Source organism: Melanerpes formicivorus, unplaced genomic scaffold (assembly GCF_026170545.1).
Source record: "Melanerpes formicivorus ecotype bairdi unplaced genomic scaffold, bMelFor1.0.p_v2 SCAF_12, whole genome shotgun sequence".
NCBI lineage: Eukaryota > Metazoa > Chordata > Aves > Piciformes > Picidae > Melanerpes > Melanerpes formicivorus.
In genome coordinates this window covers 13369326-13390367 of record NW_027142364.1, presented here as the reverse complement: position 1 = coordinate 13390367, position 21042 = coordinate 13369326, and the positions used below count along the sequence as shown (strand labels likewise).

Below are 21042 nucleotides of genomic sequence, written 5' to 3'. Positions count from 1 at the left end.
GCTGCCATGCCAGACCCTGCATCTTGTGCAGGGCACAGCCACGCAGCGTAAGGAAGAAAAGAGGTGAGAGGAAGCACAGAGCTGCTTGAAGGAGGAGTGATTTCAGAGGATGACATGGTGTTTTTCCCAACTTCTGCCATTTGTCAGTGTCAGATGGTGACTACAGGAGCTGAAGCTGAGCTGCAGAGCTTCCTGGGCCTCAAACCAGCAGCAAATCCCCCTAGGATCCCATTCAGCTGTCTGTACCTCCTGGGCAAAGCAGCTAAGGACTTACCTTTCTAATGACCTCTATTTCCCAGTGAAGTAATGTGGATTTTTAAATGTTTATTCACTTCTAATTTGCAAGGATTAATTAGTCCACAATGGATGTCTCAGTCTTGGCTCTGAATTAGCGAATTGCTGGTGCACCAAGAGCTCTCTCACATGTTGAATTTAATTCCTGCTTCCAGGAGCTTAGAAAAATCATGCTTTCTGCCCAGGGATTTCCCTGCAGCATAGTACATGGGGAGGGTAACTGCACTGAACCCATTCCTCACTCGATGTTTTTGCAGTGGCCGTTTGTAAAGTGGCAATGTCTGTCTTTCAGGAGTGGGGATCAAATCCTTACACCAGCACTTGCCTTTAATTCCTTCCTCTCTCTGCTCAGTACCTGGATTATTATCTGTTTAAACTTGAAAGTTTTCAGCATAATTACAGGGCACCAATTTGAACTCAGACATACACACCCTTCTCGTGTTGGCTTTGGAAACAATTCCTCCCAGCTCACAAGTGGGATATATGAAGGGCCAGCGTTTCCCTGACTGCATGCTGTGGACCTAGGCAAGTTTGGCAAGAGGTTCCCCAAGGTCCTGTCACCTCATGCAGGCAGCGTGTCCCTCATGCAGGCAGCATGTCCCCCCCTGCTTGCTCCAGGCCCTGAAGTGCTTCATCTTTTATATCTGTATTGAAGAGCAAGTACATATTTGGGGTATGAAAGCAATATCCCCTAATAAAATACAAGGCCTTTGACACAGACCCCACAATGTGCTTTGCTCTGAATTGGAGAGGTATGGATTTGATGTTGATTTTTCTTTGACTGTTTAGTGGATAAGGAATTGGTTGGTTGGTTGCACCCAGAGGTAGAGGTAAACAACTCAATGTCCAGATGGAGATCAGTAACAAGTAGCGTTTCTCAGGGGCCTGTACTGCAACCAGTGCTGTTTAATGTCTTCACCAGCAACACAAACAGGAGCATTGAGTGCACCCTCAGCAAGTCTGCTGATGACACCAAGCTGAGTGGTGCAGTTGACACACCTGAGGGACAGGATCCAGCCAGAGGGACCTGGACACACTTGAGAGGGGCCCCATATAACTTTCATTTGGTCCAACAAGGCCAAGCATGTGGGCCTGCACTTGGGTTGGGGCAATACCTAGTATCAGTACAGGCTGGGGGATGAAGACATTAAGAGCAGCCCTGAGGAGAAGGACTTGGGAGGTACTGGTAGTTGAAAAGCTGGACATGACCTCACATTGTGCACTTGCAGCTCAGAAGAAGGCCAAATGTGTCCTGGGCTGCATCATGGCCAGCAGGGCAGGGGAGGTGATTCTGCCTCTCTACTCTGCACTAGTTCAGATATCACTACAGAATTTGCTTTTGCTTTTTCCCCACCCAGTCACCTGCTTGGGGCTAGAGTCAATTCTCACTCTGTTAAACAAAGAGCTCACTCAGCTATGAGCACACTCCAGATGACAGGAGCTTCAACCCATGCATTGTGAGCTCTCCAGCAAGAGTAGTTGTGCCCAGCACAGGACCCTAGTGGGACCTGGACAGCAGCTTTGCTTGCCAGCACTGCTTGCTTTTTGTATGGCAGATCAGACCACTGTGATGTGTGAAGGACAGAGCAGCCACATGCTGCTGAAAGAAAAGATCACTGTTTCAAGAAGCCCAACCCAATCCCTACCCAGTAATGTGACTGGGAGGTGCAGGGAAGGGATGAGGAGAGACATAATTAAACAGAAATTGGATAGAAGTTGTCAGTGGGAGCTGTGCAGTGCAGAAGAGCATGAAGAGCATATGGTTGCTCTAGAAACCCAGGCCAGCGTGACCCACACTGCTGCACAGCAGTAGTGCACCAGACACATAGGGACAAGGTTTTACTTCATGGCTTGCAAGGAATTAATAATCTGGTCCATAAAAATGTATTTTTTTGCTTTAAGATCATGTTGTGTATTGCACTGCTCTGATGGACAACATCAACCTGATCTGTGCCGGAAGGCGTGTGGGCTTTTATTAATTCAGGCTAATCTGCACTTGCCATGGAAAGAATAGCAGATGAATATTATCTGCCAGGGACACAGACACAGCCTCAAACCATTCTATGCCAAACTGGGAATGAGCAGAAAACCTTCAGACTATAATTCACTAGCAACCTGATGTGTGGGGCTGGCTGAAGTCAAAGTCCAATGTATGATGCTGAGTCACAGCCCTAGAGCGGATCCCTGAGGCTAGTGACATGCTAAAAATGAGTTTTCTGGGAGTGCAGAAGGGAGCAAAGGGCCTGCAGGAGGTCAGGGCAGAGAGGAGAGGGGGCAGGAATAAATAATAATAAATAAAACATTAGGAGACACTGAGGTACTGGAGTGTGCCCAAAGAAGAGCAAAGAAACTGGTGAAGGGTCTAGAGCACGTCTTGTGAGAAGTGGCCACAGGAACTGAAGGGTTGCTAGGCCTGGAGAAAAGGAGGCTGAGGGGATTCTCTCCACAGCTACCTGAGGGGAGTTTGGAAAGAGTTGAGGGTTGGTCTCTTTTCCCATCTAACAACTGACAGCATTAGAGAAAACATCAAGTTGTGCCAGGGGAGGTCTAGGTTGGACACGAGGAAGAATTTCTTCCCTGAAAGTGTTGTCAAGCCCTGAAACAGGTTGCCCAGGGGAATGGTGGAGTCACCATCCCTGGAGTGCTCAAAAAGCACGTGGACTGTTGGGCTGAGGTTGACAGGGTTTAGTGGTGACTTGGCAGTGCTGGGTTAAACAGTTGGACTTGATGATCTTAAAGGTATTTTACAACCTAAACGATTCTATGATTGTAATAAATAATAAATAACAACATTTAAATAGCAATTAATATATAACAACAAGAATATTAAAGCCAAAATACTAATAAAGAACAAAAGAAGTAAGAATAAAAAGAACGCTGTTAAATAATAATTAAGTAATGCGAAATATGAAATAACACTAAGATAAAAAAATAATAAGGAATGAATGTAATAAAATTAATGATACTAAATAATACAATAAGCACATTAACAAGAGGAGCAAGAATACATGTTTGCTATTACTAATATATAACCTCTGCGGTGGCGGTGCCGTGGCAGCAGCCCCCAGCCTGGTGGCGGTGCCGCAGCGCTCCCACCGCCGCCGCGGGTACAGGCGGTACTGGGGCACCCACTGCCCTCTCCGTCGCTGCGCGGGCGCCGCCCTCGGTCCTCCGCTCCGGCAGGGGGCGGTGGCGTGCAGCGGCGTGCGGAAGCGTCGCCGCGCTCCGCCGCCCGCTGCCGCCGCGCTCCGCCGCCGGGCGAGGGAAGGGCCGCTGCGACGCAGCAGAGCGCGGGGCGGGGGGGGGGGAGGGGGCCGGGCGAACCGGGGCCGCGCCGCGCCTCTGTCTGCAGCCGCTGGAGCTGCGCCGCCAGCCGCCGGAGCCGGGGCGGTCGGGCCGCCAGGGGCAGGCCCCGCCGGACACGCCGCCGAGGAGGCGCCAGGCCGCGCTCCGTCACCCAGGTATCGAGGCGGTGCGGTGGGGTGTGCGTGTGTGAGGGAGGCCAGCAGCGGGTCGGACCCTGGCCTGGCGATACGTGAGGTGAAGGAGATGAAGGCTGCCGAGGCCGACAGCATTGTCCACCACTGACCCTGGTACGAGGCCGGGTCGGCCGGGAGGCGGTGCCGCCGCGGAGGGTGCGTGTGGGGCGGCCGATCGGGGCAGGGCCAAGCCAGGCCGTGCCCTATGGGCCGCGGAGGCCGCCGGGGAGCGCGGCCTGGCCCAGCCTGTGCTAGCTGCGTTCCTGCTTCGTCTTCCCGCTCGGTGGCGGCCTGCCGGCTTGGTTGGCCTCGCAGGCGGCGCTTCCTCCCCGGAGCTCGGTGGTGGCCTGGGGACGGGGGCAGTTCCCGACAGGTACTAACTTTGCTCGCTGGAGATCTATGCTATTTGGCTTGGGAAGCGTCTGTGTTTGTGTGTAAAACCTGGGGACAGGCTGAAGGGGAAGGGGACAGAGCAGTGGCTGTGTTTCGTTGGTGCGGCTGCGCCCTTTATCGTGAAGTTCCTCAAATGCCATACCCGGGTGACGAATTGATAGGCAAAACTGCGAGGGGTTTACCTCAGCCCGCAGAACCGGATCCGCGTCTGGGATGGGAGTCAGCCCGGCATCTCTCGGGCTGGGCGGTGGGAATACTCTGTCCCAGCACAGCGGCGAAGTGAAAAGCAGGTAGGCAGCGGTCAACCGAGTTAGCCTTTTAGTCAGGATACCACCCACCTAAATCTCTTTGTTGTGTTCCTTATTACAGGTATTGATTGGAGGTGTGGGGCAGGCACTAACTTACGCAGCCCTTTCAATGTCCAGGTCTAAGGCCTCTTCCTACAATTGTTATTCATGTTCTTAGTCCTAGCAAGCCTCTGTGCACAAGTAACCGTATGTGAAAGCTGTCAAGGTTCTATTTTTTTGCAGACTACCCCCAGAAAGCTAAGCTAACACAGCATAATCTCTGTGTTCCATAAAACAAAGAAAGTTTTTTCAGTGTTGTTTTCCCTACAAATCTACCATTGAATCCAGGATTTACCCAGTGTTTTGGCTTGGGTTATATTTTTTTAGGGTTTTGGTTTTTTTTTCTTAAGAAAATGTAATTTTGGGTAAGTGATCCTGTAGGTGTATGGGATTTATTTAAAACCTATATGCTGTCTTATGGGAATGGTGTGATTTAATTTGCATGATGAGTCAAAGATTAAATTACATGACCTAGGCTCTTTAGTTTCAGTAAGGCAAATAACAATGCTTGGAAGAATAGTTTAAATGTAGATCAGAAATTAAATTTGGTTAGCATCCAAATATCAAAAGTTTTGTGAATGGAGGGGTTTCAACTTAACCTGTCAGAAATTCTTAATTCAAGACTGTATGTTTTCCTTTCAGTAGCACAGTTTCATCACCAGGAAATGTGTCTTCCTTTATAAGGCAAAGAGCTCATGAAATCATATACTGTTGGAGGAAATCTAACATCCTGAGCTTGCACCTTGGTATCTAAGCTTTTAAATAATGGATTTTTACTATTTAAAACGTGGTGTACCTTTAGTTAATACTTGTTACCTAAGACCTGTTGATGTGGCACATGCCTTTAACCACAGAGAAAAGCAAGATCAACAAATATTCTGTGAATTAGATTAAGCATGGCACATTTTTGGGGGGGTCAGGAGTAACCTTATTTACTTTTTTTCAGTTGTCCTGTGTGAATTGGCAGCTTATCTGAGCTGTAAGGGTGGCATGATGCCCCATGGTGTTGCATTGTGGTAGAATTCTGTCGGTCGTGTTGTATTTTACAGTTAGCTTCATGGTGGTCTTGTGCCATGACAAAATACTGAGTCAGCCAGCTAGTATTAAATTGGTTTACATTTACTTGTATTGAAACTGCTGTCTCAGTGGTAGTGCAATATATGGTGCTGGGGACTTTCTGTGGTAGGACATAAAAGATGTCTCAGTACAGGAGGAGACTCTATCTGGCAGTGTTGAGAGCAAGCAGACTAAAGATCTTGTAATATAAGTTTGTATATATTGGACGTGCTGCTGCATGTTTCTACAAGCTGATAGCATTGATTTTTCTCATGTTCTCATTTGTGTTGCTTTGGAGTTGTGAAGCTGTGTTCTGTGGGCACTTGGTGCATAGTTGTAGGGGAAGAATTTTAAAACAACTGATTTTTCTAAAGACATATGTATCCATACAAATAAAGGAGACTAAATAAAAGTACTGGTCAAGTGATACTTTGTGACAATATGTCTCTGAGAGATAATTCTGTTCTTGGAGTATTATCAACTGCAGACAAATGTATATTCCCAGTGGGGTGTGATAGTATTAAGAAAACTCCACCTCTTGGAATTCCTTTTGTGAACCATCTATTCAGGAGGGAATGGTATCTGTTTTGCATTCTGTCGTGGAAGCTAATGCTCTAGTCTCTTATTAATTAATGGATGGTAATTGACTGAGACCTTACTGTTGAGCTGCAGATGCTGTACTTTCAAGGTGTTGGTTTTTTTCTTCCTAGCTTTTTTTTTTCCCCTTTCTGAATTAATTCTGTATTAAGACTTTGCAGATTTTTTTTTTTTATAAAATGAAATCTCTACAGCCTTAATTTTAATGTAAAATCTTTTTGAAAACTTTGATAGTCTCAGTAATGCCTTTTGAGGCATTAGACACCTGCTAAAAGTGATGTCTTTTTGTACTGCCTGTAGGTTTTTGGGGTGGTAGTCTGATAGTTGGAGCCTAGAGGACCTTTTGAATTTTCTCCTGGCTCTGCTTTTCTGTACTTCTGACACTTTATAATATGGCTTAATTACAAGACCAGCCATTAAAGTATGATTATCTTTGTCTAATTGGATGCATCTTGCAGCTTTCTGTCCAAAATGAGATTTGACTTATCTGCTCCTTCAATATTAAGAGTGCCTTGACAACCTACAGCAATTTGTAGGAATTATGTGCAAATCAAAAATACAAGTTTAATTTAGAATGTTACATTTCCCACATCATACAGTTAACAGTTTCTAGTAAGGAAACAGTGGGCTATGTGCACTTTTACCACTTCTTCTTAGCTGCAAGTTGAAGCCAGGGGAGAAAAATCTTTTTAGTTGCTCAGTGAACCTAAGTCATAGTGTTCACTCTAATCATGGTTTTGTACCTGTAGATAAGCCTCAAGCAAGATGAAAACTTAATTTTGCTATTAGTGCTCATGATTATGCTGCTCTAGCAGGAGAATTTTGCTGTTTCATCAGTTGTGTAATTTAGGGTGTTTATTAGTCTGAAGAGTTTGCAAGTTCAGTTCTCATTCTCTTCTGTCTGAACTCTGTTCTTTCCCTGTGTTTTCTCTCAATATCAAGCTTCTTGCACCACAAGCTATAGAGGTGTGAGCCAGGAGCTAACGTCTTCAGTTGGGAGGTGAAACTTTACACTGAGATCCCTCCCCCCAGCCCCCAAGTGCAAACACAAAGGTTAAATTAGAAGATGAGGCTGTCTTGAATTATTTTAATCGACTTGAGCTAGGCCTTTAAATGCATGCTTTGGGAGTACCTAAGGCTTAACTGGTGTCATGTGAGTTTGGTCTTTCTTTAGCCTGAGCAGATTTATGTGCTTTCGTTATTCTACCTTATGATAAAACAGCACATTCATTTGTCCCTATTTTAAATACTCTTTATAAAGGATTGAATTCAGGATTGATCCCACCTGGAAGCACCCAAAATACTGTGTGTTTACAGGAATAACTGTGGTCATTCCTCAGCAGCCTTCATGGCTGCTGGTTTGGTGTTTTTTGTTTTCTTTTTCTTCCCCTTCCAGACAACATTATTTGAAAATGTGGATTGCTTAGGTTTAAATAAACAACTGCAATTAATAAACATCTGCAGTCTTTGTAATGTCTTTGTGTTGGATGTTCTAGCTAATACTTCAGATAGTCAGAGGACACTGTAAAACCTTCCTGACTGTGGACTTCAGCTACACTAAAAGAAAGGAAATTTTAAGGCTCTCCATAAGGTCATAAAATCCTGGGGGGAACCAGTGAATGTTGTAGCTAATATTTCTGTTTGTTGTAAACCTGCTACTTAAAAAATACCTAGTTATTTTCTAAAGCTCTGTTTGCTCTAACTCTTCTGCCCCCTTCGCTCAGAATTCATTGCTAAAAAAGTGAAATATGGCAAAATAGTTCAAAATTTGAGAAGTTATAATTGGTACAGAGCTGTAGTGCCTGTGTAACATGTTTTTGGAAGTTCAGAAACCTTTGTGTTTGACTCTCAGAAGTTGCTACTGGGAGTTACTTTAAGATGTTTGGGTATCCTAGTAAGTGTTTGATGGTGAAATAGCTGTATCAGTGAAGAATTGTCATGTGCTGCCTTTGATCTTTACCCTGTTGTGGTGGTTGTTTTCTTTTTAAATCACTTTGCATGGATTTTTCTTACAAGAGCAACGTAATGAAAAGTGTAACTGCAAACCCTGCAAGATGTGAAATGTGACACTTAAAAATAGCTAATAGAAAATTTGGCTGTAGAGTGAGCTAATGTCAGCTTTTCAAGGAGCTGCATATGCGTGATTGTGAGAGAAGTTCTTATGTTCAGGCATTCGCAAGTGCAAAATGCCTGTTCTCCTTTGAGATTATCTGTTAAAACAGATGAAAAATGGAGAAGTGTTCCTGAAATGTGGAATGCACAGTCCTTTCCTTACTGCTAGAGGTGCCCAGGCTAACAGCTAACATCTGAAGAAACACCTTGCTGCAAATCTTTTATTAGTCTATTTACGAATTTTAAGTAACGTGTGCTAGCACATAGGAATAGGAATAAAGCTCTTGAGCACAGTCGTGAAAGACCCCTCCAATTTGCAGGCCAACTCTCCAGCTCTCCTGTCTGGGCTGCTTTGGATTTTGCTAGGCAGAAGCCAACTGCACAACTTTTCCTGTTGTTTTGCTCTTTACTCATGTGGCCAGTAGCTCACCTGGGAAGGCTTACCATGGATGAATACCTTTTATTCAAGTATTTGTTCAGAGCCCTGCCAGCTTCCCAAGCTCCTCTCTGAGGAGATTGCCTTAAAAAAATCTGTAGACATTGAATTAGTACTAGTATCTTGTATGGTGTGGTAGATGTGTGTGCTGATAACACCTGTCAGAGCGTCCTGCTACATCCTGCCTCCAAACTGAGTAAGCAGTTTCAAGAGGTTTTGCTACAGTTGTAGAAATAAGGCAAAAATTACTCATGTCATTATGTTTTACTCTGTTACATCTGAAGTATGCCCTTTACTGTTCAGGCAGATGATATTTCTTTTAATATGTCAAAAGAGTTTTATTTTTTTTCCCTGATGTATTGTAATGGTTTATAAAATTAACCAGCGTCTAGCATTTTGACCTTATTGACTATCATGTGTAGACAAAGAAAAAGCAAAAGTTTCTTTTGCTTTGTTCACAGACAAGATTTTAGGAATTAAAATGTGAGAGATTTGATTCTATACTAAATGAGACCTGAGAAATCTAGACATGCACTAAGTGTAACACAGGTGAGCACTGAGAAGTCTCTCCCACACAGTTTATGAATACATCCTTCTTCTAACCTGTAACACCTGCTATTCAAGTCCAAAGTTTCTTCCAACTGAGCATTGGTAGTGATGGAGAAACATTACAGGATAATTTAAGGAGATGCCTTGTGGGTGAGAGAGTCAAGACACTGTTCTAGATAAAGACTTTGTATATGCTAGGTACAATATTAGAAAATTATCCAAAATCTCACTTTCTTACACTAATTTAGTACATAAAACTTGATTGCATGACTGGTTTAATTTTTTTTTCGTTGGGAACTTTTGTTCCATCAGTGCACGAGAGAACCTTAAGTGAAGGGACATCCTTCACATGGACTTGTTTCTTCACAGTCTAGTATTTAGTCTTTTGCTTTATTGAATCAAACTTGGTTCTCTGAGGGGCAGGAGGATTCAAGACCTTAGGGGTCTTTCATAGGTTCTTAAATACTAATGAAAGTATGGTTCCCTGTTCAGCAGTGTAGTGATTGTTCCCCTTTTTTCAGGTAACAAAGCTTAAGCACAGAGAGCTTTCTCCTCTGTATATGTGATGTGTGGTGTGTTGTCTTGGTGGAGCACTTGGGATCTTACAGTTCTAAAGCTTTTTTTGAGTGACATCCATTCATGATAAGAGATTCAGTTGCCTAAACAAAGATATCTGGTATTATTTGAGATGCTCCCAGGCACCTGCCCAAGATAGGTAAGAAGTTTGTGGTTTTCTGAAGGGGCAGGTGGAGGTGAGCTGTGCTGTTCTAGTGCATTTGCAGTGGTATTTGTCATTAAAGTGCCTGTATTGCTGCCTTAGTATTAGTTCTTAGTTTCAGAATCTCATTTTGGGCTCCCAGAGGATGAGTATTTAAGAAGTGACTACATGTTAGGATATGTATTGCCTCATGAGAAAGGAATATTCAGGACAGAATTCTGCTGTCAGAGGCAGTACTTGAGTCTTGACTGAAGGACCTGGGTTTGCTGTCCTCTGCCTTGTTATATGCTTCCCAGCTTTCAAATAAGGAAAAGATCCTATGGAAAATTTGTCTTTTCTGTAGTCTGATGTAGTTTCTCAGTGGAATGAATGAAGGTTTTCCTTAAAAAAAAATGCACAATTGAGGAAAACTAAAACAATCAGTATAATTAGAAACCCTTGGAAGTGTTGGATGTTGGACTCGAGGGCCTTGCTGCTTTAACAGCAGAAGTTCAGCATGTTTAAAAATATGGGTCTGAAAGAAAATGCAAGCTCTAGTGACCAGGTCAGATGGTGCTTTTGCAGTGGCTTCGACAGATAGTGATTGACAATGGAGGAAGCTTCTTCAACATATTTTAGAGTTTTCTAAACAAGTGCTCTTGTACACATGCTTATTTAGATTAGTAGTCTCTAAGAAGAGCAGTGTATTGACTCATCAGTATTGACTAACAGTTCCTTTTTACATCTATAATTGACATTGAGCAATATTTAAACTCTGCTAACTATGTAATAGGGTGGAGCTGGAGTAAACAGTTTTTCTCTTAGGAGCTGCATCCATCATGGAGCATTTTGGGCAGACTCCTGGCATAGTTGTGCAGTCTGACTGGTGAGGGGATTAACATCCTTGTATCTAAAAGAGCCTCTTTATTTCAGAGTTAAGGAGTATTTTCCCAAAAGGTCACAGAAACTTTAGTGTGTTTGTGCATGATGACAAACTTGCAAATGAAGTTCTAAGTTCTGTGAAAGAATTGCATTGGTTTTCTTCATTCCTTTAACTTGGGAAAAACAAACAGCCTCTGTCCACCCCCAGATTTCTGACTGCTGATTGTAGTTACTTCTTCCTACCTGCAGATAAACATTTTTATCTGTCTTAGAGAAGGGAACTCTGTTCAGTGAGCTTTCATTCTTGTTTGGGAACAAGAACACGCATATATTTGCATGTGTGCTTACATAGAAATGAAAAATGTTAACAGCCACATGGTCTCAGATTTATAGTGTCCATCCACAGGAAGATGAATTATTATTTTCCTTTGAGACTGACCATGCAAGACTTTTTGCTTCCCTTAGGGACTGCTCTGAATAAGGTGTCAGTGTTGCTCCAGCCAAGTTGTTGCAGCAGAGTCTGGAGTAGTTCTGCTCTTCCTTTGGCACTGGCAGTTGCCCTTTGTGCATTTATGCAGGTTGAGGACTTAGTATCAAATCTAGGAAGAAATGTCAAATCTGTGTTTCAGAATTATCCATACTTGAGCTGCTTAGCAAACAAAGAGAAGGACTGTTGGCCAGAAATACAGAATATTTCCTTTCTAAATGGGTTACTTTTAACTTTCAGAATTATTGACAAGCATTGTAAAGTCTTAATAAGTACAGAGGTGGCCAGAACTTGTGACTTCTGTTTATTATGGTACTTGAACTTGCAGTCCTGTGAATGCATGTCTTGGAGATTTCTACCAAAACTGACAAAAATGTAGATTTTTCCTCAAATCCCTAAAATACATAACCAAACTAAACTAATCCTAAAACGGTTGTGACAATGACATTATACTGTTGTAAACTATCAAAGTAATTTTACAACCTCATATTTAAATAAAATTGGTGTGAAGCTGGTGCACCAATAAACAATTGTAATTGTTTTTGGGTTTTGTTTGTTTTCCACATATCCCTGAGGAAGAGGAGGAGTTGATAGGTTACTGATACAGCTGAAAGACTCCTATGTTGGGTATTATAAATTCTAAGGTACAATGTAAGCATTTTCACCTGGGCTTTGTGTCAGCCCTTTGGAAGATCAACTGCCTTTGAAGTATTCTTTGCAGTAGTTAGGGATTACGTGTGACCATTCTCTGGGTAAACTTGTAGAGAAGATGACTTCTGATGGTGTTCAAGTTTCTCTTGGTAGCATTACACAGCAATTGCATTAGAAGAAAGTTGGGAGCTTTCATTTTACTATTGCAAAACAATTTGGTAGTTCCTTTTCTCAGTCCAACTCTAAGCAGATCAGATAAGGGAACTGTCCTTCAGAGATGCTTCAGTTTTTCCACTGTGTTTGCTGAATAATAGTCACCTCTTGTTACAAGCCTCATTTTTTACTTATCTCTAGACTAGCAATTCTCAAATGTTTTTTGGTTTGTGGAACTCTAGGTGTGTTGCAGGAGAGATGCTGACTCCTATATAGAAAATACAAGAATGCTGGTTTATCATTTTCATTTTGTGAACCTTAGGGCTGTTCTGCCTTGGAGAATCACATCTGCAACAGCTATTGCTGACTTGAAGTTAATTCAGTTGGGAAATTCTTTGGAAAGGTACCTTTCCACTGTGCTATTCTCCCTGCTTCCCCCTTTTAAATGCAAAAGTGCTCTTTGAAACTTCTGGGCACCTTGTCTTAGTTCAGGCAAGCAAGAATTGCAAGTTATTTTCTTCTTAGTTTTGGCTAGAGTAAAATGGAATGTTAAACTTTTTGTGAGGATCTTCTACCTGCCTGTTCCAAGGCTGTTATTTTCTGATTGTGATGGAAGCAGTTTGCTTGCCGTGATGGAGTCTGCTTGGAAAGATAACTTGGGTGTCCCCAAAAGGGAAAAACAGATGAAATGTAGATATATTTGATGGATCACCACAGGCATCTGGCACGTTGATTTTATTCTATTTGTATAAGTAACTTTCAGTAACTAGAACTCATGGGTGGTGTCTGGGGGGGGAAAGGACTTCCACCTAGGTTTTGCAGGAATATCTGCCTTTTCAGAGTGTGTATGCTGATATATCCTGCTGTATCTCAGATCTTTGGACTGGTATCTTGTGAATCATCAGAAAAACTCTTAGGCATGGCAAGAGCTTGGCCACATTTTGGGGGACAGTCTAGATCATTCTCCCTTCTTGATTCTTGTGCTGCAGAGCATTTCAGAAAAAGGAGTTCAAAGGTGAGTTGAAACTCTTCTCCCTCTGCCTCAAGGTATTTGGGAAATAAATTGTCATGCTGTTGGAAGTTCTGGTCCTAGCCTCATCTCTCCTCAGGGTTTGTGCCATCGATAGTTCTCCTAGCCTTGGTATGCATCATCTCTTCTGCTCTTAAATATATCTTTCTATGCTCTCTGATCTGCCTTCCCCCAAAGGAACACACCTGTCTAGGCAGTTGAGGTGTGATGGGATTTATATATCAGAAATCGAATCCATTAGCGACTTTGAAGATTTAGACTAAACATGTGAAAGGGAGGACAGGAGAGACAAGAGGAGGTTTGAGGGAACAGTGTAAAGGACACTTTTCTACAGCCACTTTTTTATGACTTTAGGTGTACAGTGAGCTTGAAATGAGTTATGTGGAATTTCTGTATTGCCACCTCTCTTCTCTTGGGAGAATGCAGAGAATTATCCTTTAAAGCTTTTTTTTGTTTGTTTCTTTTTGATTATGGCACACAGCTTGGTTGTCGATTCTGCAAGTCTTCTACTTCAGTTGAAAAGGGTGATAATGTAATGAATGAATTTTCTCTTTTCTCAACCTGCAATAGTTTTGTTCAGGCTAAATTTCAACCAGCTACTTCTCATAAGTTTATTTCTGCCAAACACACTAATGTCTTTGTAGCAATGAGATGTACATCTAAACATCACACATGCATACTGGCCTATAATGGGTTGATTTCTACTTTTTATTATTTTTTTGTTTCAAGTAATGAAACTAACTCTTTGAGTGAGTGTTTACATGAAAAGAGAAGTTTCTCCTGGCTAACCTCTAATTTTGCCAATCTTTGCTCTGTGTTCCCATCTGCCACATTGCCCTTGGTGCAGCGTACTTGAGGAAGCAGGGATTTTCATCTGAGAATAAGCTGGCTGAAGGTTCTGTACTAGGAGATACCTCACACAGCTAGCCTGGGAAAATGGGACACTTGATTAATGGTGGTACTGATGTTGGTTGGCGGTGTGAAGGAAAGAGCACTTTTTATAAAGGTACTTAACCAATGAAGCCTAAGCACAGCTGCAGTTACCATGGTCAGAAGTTTTGTGGTTTTTAGCAATATAAGCACTGGCAGGATTTGCCAGCAGAGCTGTGTCAGTAAACCCTGTGCATTGTCATCAAAACTGTTTTAAGTGTCAGGAACCATGGCAAAAAAAAAAGGTTTGACAGAAAGCATATTCATCAAATGACCTTATGGATCAGCTAAGATATTTTCTGTACATCAGCTCTCAGTAAGGGATAGTTTAAGAAAAAAAATTAACAACCTTTTTCCTTTAAATGAGGATGTAATGAACTTGGAAGGAAAGGATTCACAGTAGTGGTGGGGTCATGATTCTGAGTCGTTTATTGATTGACCTCTCCTGCTTTCTTTGTGACTCAGTACATAACTCCCATAGGTTGTCAGGAACTCCCTTTCACAGAGGAGATACGTAATCATTGGATAATGCGCCAAGTTCTCTTGGTTTCGTGTAGCACGAATCAGCTTGGATTCATGAGAGGTGATCTCAGAATAATTTACATTTTAATCTTTGTGTCATGCTAATGAGATCTCTCAGTAGAGGTAAAAGTGACACCATGGAGGAGCCAGCTGTGGTCTCAGTCACCTCTCAGGTGTTTGAACAACTGACATCTTTTTGCAGTGTGTCTTGCTGTGCCTGCTGATTTTGGGTTTCAGCCCTAGTTATGTCAAGCTAATGCACAAAAGTGAGCCTAGAGACATTAAGCTATGCTTTACTGTGTGTCACCTGAGCAAGTGTGTAAAGTGCTGTTGGAATTGAGGTGAATTGTACAGTAATCTAACATAAATAGTCCTTAATTGTGAACTTTCAAATTGATTAGTCTGGAAGGGAAGCTTTCACAGGTGTAATATGTCAAAGCATAGAGTTTATTGTAGTCTGCCAATGACACAGGACAGTACTAATCAGTAGGTAAGGGGGATGCACCCTGATAGATCTTCCCAGTTCCTAAGTCAGTGTTCCTGAGCTACATCAGGATCACTGTTTTATAGCCCATTAACTTCCTGCTTTAACGTTGTTGTTCCTTAAGTGAACCTTCAAGTTCCTTTGTAGGTTATATTGATTAAACATCTGTTGTTCTCCAGATAAACTTAGGTTCAACATCAGAAGTTTCTACCAAGCCACAGAATTTGGTCTCCAAAGGAAGTAAATGAACCATGGGAAAAATACTGCTAATTTAAAAAAAATTCAAGTAATTTATGACACATTTCTTCTTGAAACTACACTTGAGTAAATATGTTAGCCATTTTAATTGTTATTTTGTTTCCTAGCTTTGTGACTTGTGCTTCCAGAGGCTGGCTTTATTGAGTGTAATGTTTTGTTTGAGAGAATATTCTCAAAAGAAAATTGCGCCTTAGAGGATTGCATCTGGAGCAGTCCCAGGACCATTCTCGAAGTTTAATTGTTCTCAGCTTCTCTTCAAAACAAAACATTCAAAAAGTGGAGAAGCATTTCCCTGCCCGTCTCGTGCTAGTACTTATGATTCTCATCCTCCTTCCTTACGTAACCAATTCATGTTTTAGATAATCTGCTTTTCCACCTTGCATTGCACTGACTTTCTAGTTAAAACTGGGTGCTGATGGTGTGGTGCTAGTAGGGTTTCCTGTCCTTAGCCTGTGTGGTTTTTGATATTCATACAGCTGTCTTCAGTTACTGGAACACGCTAGCTGTAGACCATATTGCACTATCTGAAATGAAGTCAGAGACCAAAATGCAGCATGCTTTTCTGCCTCCCCTTTTGCCACTTCACAACAAAGATTAATCCCTAGATGTATAGCAGAAAAAATGACGCAAAAAGGAAGCCTCTGAAAAGGAATGGTAATAATAACGTACCAAGGAATAGGAATAGTTACGAGGCAGACTCTCTTTGCATTTTTGCTTTCAAGGATGGGTAGAGTGGCATGTGCATAATTGCAGAGGTTTTTGTCATGTAGCAGATATGCTGGGTTTTGTGATGATGCAGTAAAGGCATCTTAGCCAGCGGGTCATTGACTAATGCCAGGATCTAAGGAAATTATTAAGGTTGCAGCCTGGCCAGAAGTGGGGTATCATCTGACACCTAGTCTTCAGCTTGAAGTAAGTTTTTTTGTGCACAGTGTGTTAGGTAGTAGTTACTTTTTGTCGTGAAATTTGTGATGATGATTATTATTATTTAAAAAATAGGTTTACCAAGGAGTGGGTGAGGCTTTTACATGCTTGTCTGTATACCATAGTGCAATATAGCAGTAAGACTGTGGAGAAATGGCTGGGTGGGGTAACTCTAAGCAGTACACCAGGGAAAGAAGCTGAGTCATAGGATTCCCTTGAATATGGAGAAAGAGCTGGGATCTCGAATCCTAAGCATTAGTATGAGCAAGCTTTTGTGCTTACGATGGATGTCCGAAGCTCCTTAAAAGCAGCAGCCTTATTTAAACTCAATTTTTACATGTTTCTGCAAAAGCTGTGTATTAAATTGCAAGGGGTACGAAAAAAGAACATGCCACAATGTAGAAGGTAGTTTTTGGAGATTGCAGTGAGCTAGGAGAGCCTAATGGCAGCAGCTGTCCTTCTCTTCCCTCAGTATGGTGCAGGTGTCTGCTGGAGAAGTAGGCTCTTGAGGAGGCGGAAGGCTGGGTAAAGTAATTGAATGGCAAGAGAGAAGCCTGCTTAATGAAAGGAATCAGCTGTCATTTGGTGCTAAGAAGCAAGCAGGGCAGTGGGCTGCTGGAGACTTAATTGCTTTGAAGTTTTCAGAGAGTGAGAAGCTATCTCACATGTGTTTTTATGCAGAAACTTGTTTTTCAGTTTTCCTTCATTCTGAACCCATTGAATTGATACTCTTTGTTCCCCTAATTGTTCGTCTGTGTTACAGCTGAGGATTTCTTTTCTTCATGACTTTAATTTTCCTCTGAATTAACTTACCATTCTCAGATGGGGGATATTTTTTTCCGTTTTAACGTTTAAGTGGGTCACACCACAAGCAATTCTGTGACGCAAAGTTGTGAAACTGCTTTTCAATCAGATTAAAGCTTTTGTGTGCTGCAGACTTGATAGAACAAGTTAATACTGAATTCTAAGGAAGGTGCTAGTGTTCAGTGGTGGGTGGGACATGATAGATATGAGTACAAAAAACTTGTATTTGTGAATTACATTCCTCACAAAATCTCACAACTTACCCAAACAGGTCATTGATTGCTTTAGCTGTTGAGCTTGTCGAAAGCTTTGCTTGTATGTGAGGCATTTGATGCAGTCTTTGTATTTTCATTTTATAGTTCAATTGAAAGAAATACTTAAAAGATACACAGAAGTATTTAGAGGATCACAAAAAAGCTTTAGAGCTAGAATATACTCTTAAATTTTACCACTTCGTAGTGTCAGTAATTACCATTTACCACCATAGCCATTCTGTCAATGGCATTCTTAAGCGAGTAAAGCCATAGTTGTACTAAATAGTTCATGTTGGAGCCCTGAAATAGATTGAGGTATGGCTTCTGCTCTTTATCAGTCTCATTTTCTCCATAATGAGGTTTTGTGTGTGAGGTTGTATTAATAAAACTACATTACTTAGACATGTGTTTTGGATGAGAGGCTGTCATGTTTCAATTGGTTTAGCTTATTGAAAAGACAACTGCAAAATTCTTTTGGTACAGTGCCGAGAGTCTAGAAAATTATTTAATCCACTGGAAAACCACATATCCAGAACCAGGGTACTGAAAGATGTAGTAGACAACAGCATGTGAAGAATACAGAAGAATGTTCTAATGAGGAACGTGAGTACTCAATTTACATAATATACTAAAGGAAATGATGGATGCTGCCACCGTTCAACTATGCTTCTGCAAATAGAAGTGGTAGGGCCTTTCAGGAATTTGCAGCCATGAGCTGGCAGTGGCATTTCAGCTGCTTCACAGTGGCACCTGGCTGGTATTGTGCCATGCCAGCTGCTGAATGTGCCCTGGTGCCACGTGGGGCAGCTGCTGCTCTTCCACTGATGGTATTTAAAGTACAGTCAGTAACTGAAGTCTGACTAAATACTCTGATAACCACTCCAATTGTAAAATCTTGTATGAGAGGGCTGAATAGCTAATAGTGTCTGCTTTTGCCTTTGAAGTACTTGAATATTCTCTTCCCAAGGAGCATGATAGCTTGCATGAAAAACAGATCTTGGATCAAAGGAATGGGTGTCAGTCTCCTCCTGGATGCTGGATGTGTCTGAGAGTGAGGCAGTGCTTTTAAAAATGCATAATTTCTTGATCTATTTCTGTTGGTGTGTTTGGTTTTGGTTTTTTTTTTTTAATCATTCCAACCAAACTTCACATCACTGAATTCTAGCTGAACTAATAGCCACTTGTAACAACAAGTCCTGATTGAAACTGATTTATGTTGTTTTCAATACTCACTTAATGATCCTTCTTAATCCAAGAGGCGTACAGCCGAAGAGCAGGTTCTGAGGGGAAATCATTTATATCAGGACAAACACATGCTCCTTCATTATTTTGAATACAAACTTGCCTTTCTTTAGGAAGATGTAATGTTTTGTCAGTAATGGACTGATAAATTTTCCATTGAATTTCTGTGTCCAGAGTAGACCCAACTGTTTGTTGTGGGTCAAGGTATTTTGCCTTTGTAGATTGAGTTACCGAACCATGTTTATTTCCTGTGTTACTAACGCTATTGAATGTAATGGACCAAGGATGTGATTTCAAGGAAGGAGGTTGCTAGCCTCCTTCTATCTGGAGAATGAGGTGGTGGTCCCTCCTGTCCCTTTCTTGAGCTCCTCCTCCCTTTCTTTGGCTAGCTCTGCATCACAACTGGTTGCCTCATACTGATTTGTCTCGAGAACCTTTCAAATTTATTTTTTTCCCTAATTTTTGTTGGGTTTGTCTTCCAACATTTTAGTGAGTTCATTTGGCATACTGGCAGTCAGACAAGTATCAGACCACTCAAAATACCTGATGGAGGATGATCTTTCACACTTCAGTGATACTGTTGATTCAACTCCAGCCTTACCATGAAGTTTCCTCTGTGGTGAGACCATGAGATGAGAGAGCTGATACACTTCTACATGCTGCTCAAAGGGGTGTCCTGCATTTTCTACACTACTCATTATTAACTTTCCTTTTACATGGTAGTTTTCTAACAGCTTAGTGAGTCAAATCAGCTCATGGATGGGTCAGCTGGCCCTTGTGTGAAAGTGGGGGAAGGAGTGAGATACTGGGAGCAGAGGGGGAATGGGACTGCCTTGTTCCCATGGCCAGCAGTTGGGTTGGCTCATTAATCTTGGGGAACTTTACATTAATTATTTAGCTGTATTAAAATTATGTTGGTTTTGTTTGTTCTTCAGCAGTTTTCTTATGTGCATGTTAACTAGGGTGTTGTTACATGTGCATTTTCACTAGGCTTGGATGTTTTTAGTGCCTGCAGTTACATCAGGAAGCGGCTGAAAGGTTTTTTCCCCACTTCTTTCCCTCATTAGCAGCTTACTAAAAGCAGTCACCTTAAAGTGTTGGTATGTAAACAAGACAAATAGATTTAGCTGAAGACTTAATACAGTGCAATTAAACTTTGAGGTCTACAATTGAATACACCATAAAATTTGTTGCACCTGGGTATTCCACACAATTGGGAATGTAGGGGGGGATTGTATGTTATTTAAGTAGTATTTTGCATGGCGGGAGGGGGGTAAGGCTGATTCTTGAATGGAAACAGTGCAGATACTTGAATTCACTGGGTGCTTTATTTATGGATTATACTTCTATGCAGAGAAAAAAAAAAGTGACCACCTTTTGATGTTTTAGTAATTCGTGGTATGTCATCAGCAGAAAGTCCAAGTTGGCTTTTATATCTTTGCTTATACAGCTAGTGCTCCTCTACCTTCAGTGTAGCTTTATAATAGAATAGAATAAACCAGGTTGGAAGAGACCTTCAAGATCATCGTGTCCAACCTATCATCCAACACCACCCAACCATGCAACCAAGCACCCTCTCAAGTCTCTTCCTGAACACCTCCAGTGATGGCAACTCCACCACCTCCCCAGGCAGCCTATTCCAATGGGCAATCACTCTCTCTGTGTAAAACTTCCTCCTGACCTCCAGCCTGAACCTCTCCTGGTGCAGCCTGAGACTGTGTCCTCTTGTTCTGGTGCTGGTTGCCTGGGAGAAGAGACCAACCTCTGCCTGTCTACAACCCCCCTTCAGGTAGTTGTAGAGAGTGATAAGGTCATCCCTGAGTCTCCTCCAGGCTAATCAACCCCAGCTCCCTCAGCCTCTCCTTATTGGGTTTCTGTTCCAAGCCCCTCACCAACTTTGTTGCCCTTCTCTGGACATACTCCAGCAAGTCAACCTCCTTCCTAAACTGAGGGGCCCAGAACTGGACACAGTACTCGAGGTGTGGCCTAACCAGTGCAGTGTGCAGGGGCAGAATGACCTCCCTGCTCCTGCTGGCCACACTGTTCTTGATGCAGGCCAGGATGCCATTGGTGAGACTTCAGAGCCAATACTTCATCTGTGAAGTGCCTGCACATATCACTGCAGTCATGAGAGTTACTGTACTGTTTCTTGTACCAGTATTTTTCTTGAATAGTTCCACAGGCATTTCACAATGTGCTATATTTACAAAACTCTGACATACTACCTACGGCAAATCTTCCCTTTTTTTCTGTTAATTAATTGGGTTTTAAACTGTTGCATGCATTTCTGTTTGATACATAGGTAGTACATTTTCTGATCCTTCAAATAAGAAAAAAAATAACAACTAAAAGACAGAGCATACTCCAGGCTAGTGAATCTGTTCCTAAAAGAAATTAATTTTTTTGATAAAGGGATTTTGCTTGTGGTGTTGGGGTTTGGGTTTGTTTTGGTTGTTTTTTC

At 42.1% G+C, this 21042-nt stretch overlaps 1 protein-coding gene across 2 annotated transcripts in view; it reads left to right on the top strand.

Moving 5' to 3' along the window:
* Positions 1–3598: 3598 nt before the first annotated feature.
* The window catches only part of CAB39 (calcium binding protein 39), a 44953-nt gene continuing 27509 nt past the window's right edge, over positions 3599–21042 (top strand). The window contains exon 1 of one of the 2 annotated variants that reach the window (XM_068145435.1): positions 3599–3755. The gene's annotated coding sequence lies outside the window, so the exon portion shown is untranslated. Of the gene's footprint in view, positions 3756–4082; positions 4147–21042 lie in introns of those variants that run through there. The other variant, XM_068145436.1, reaches the window with a different exon arrangement.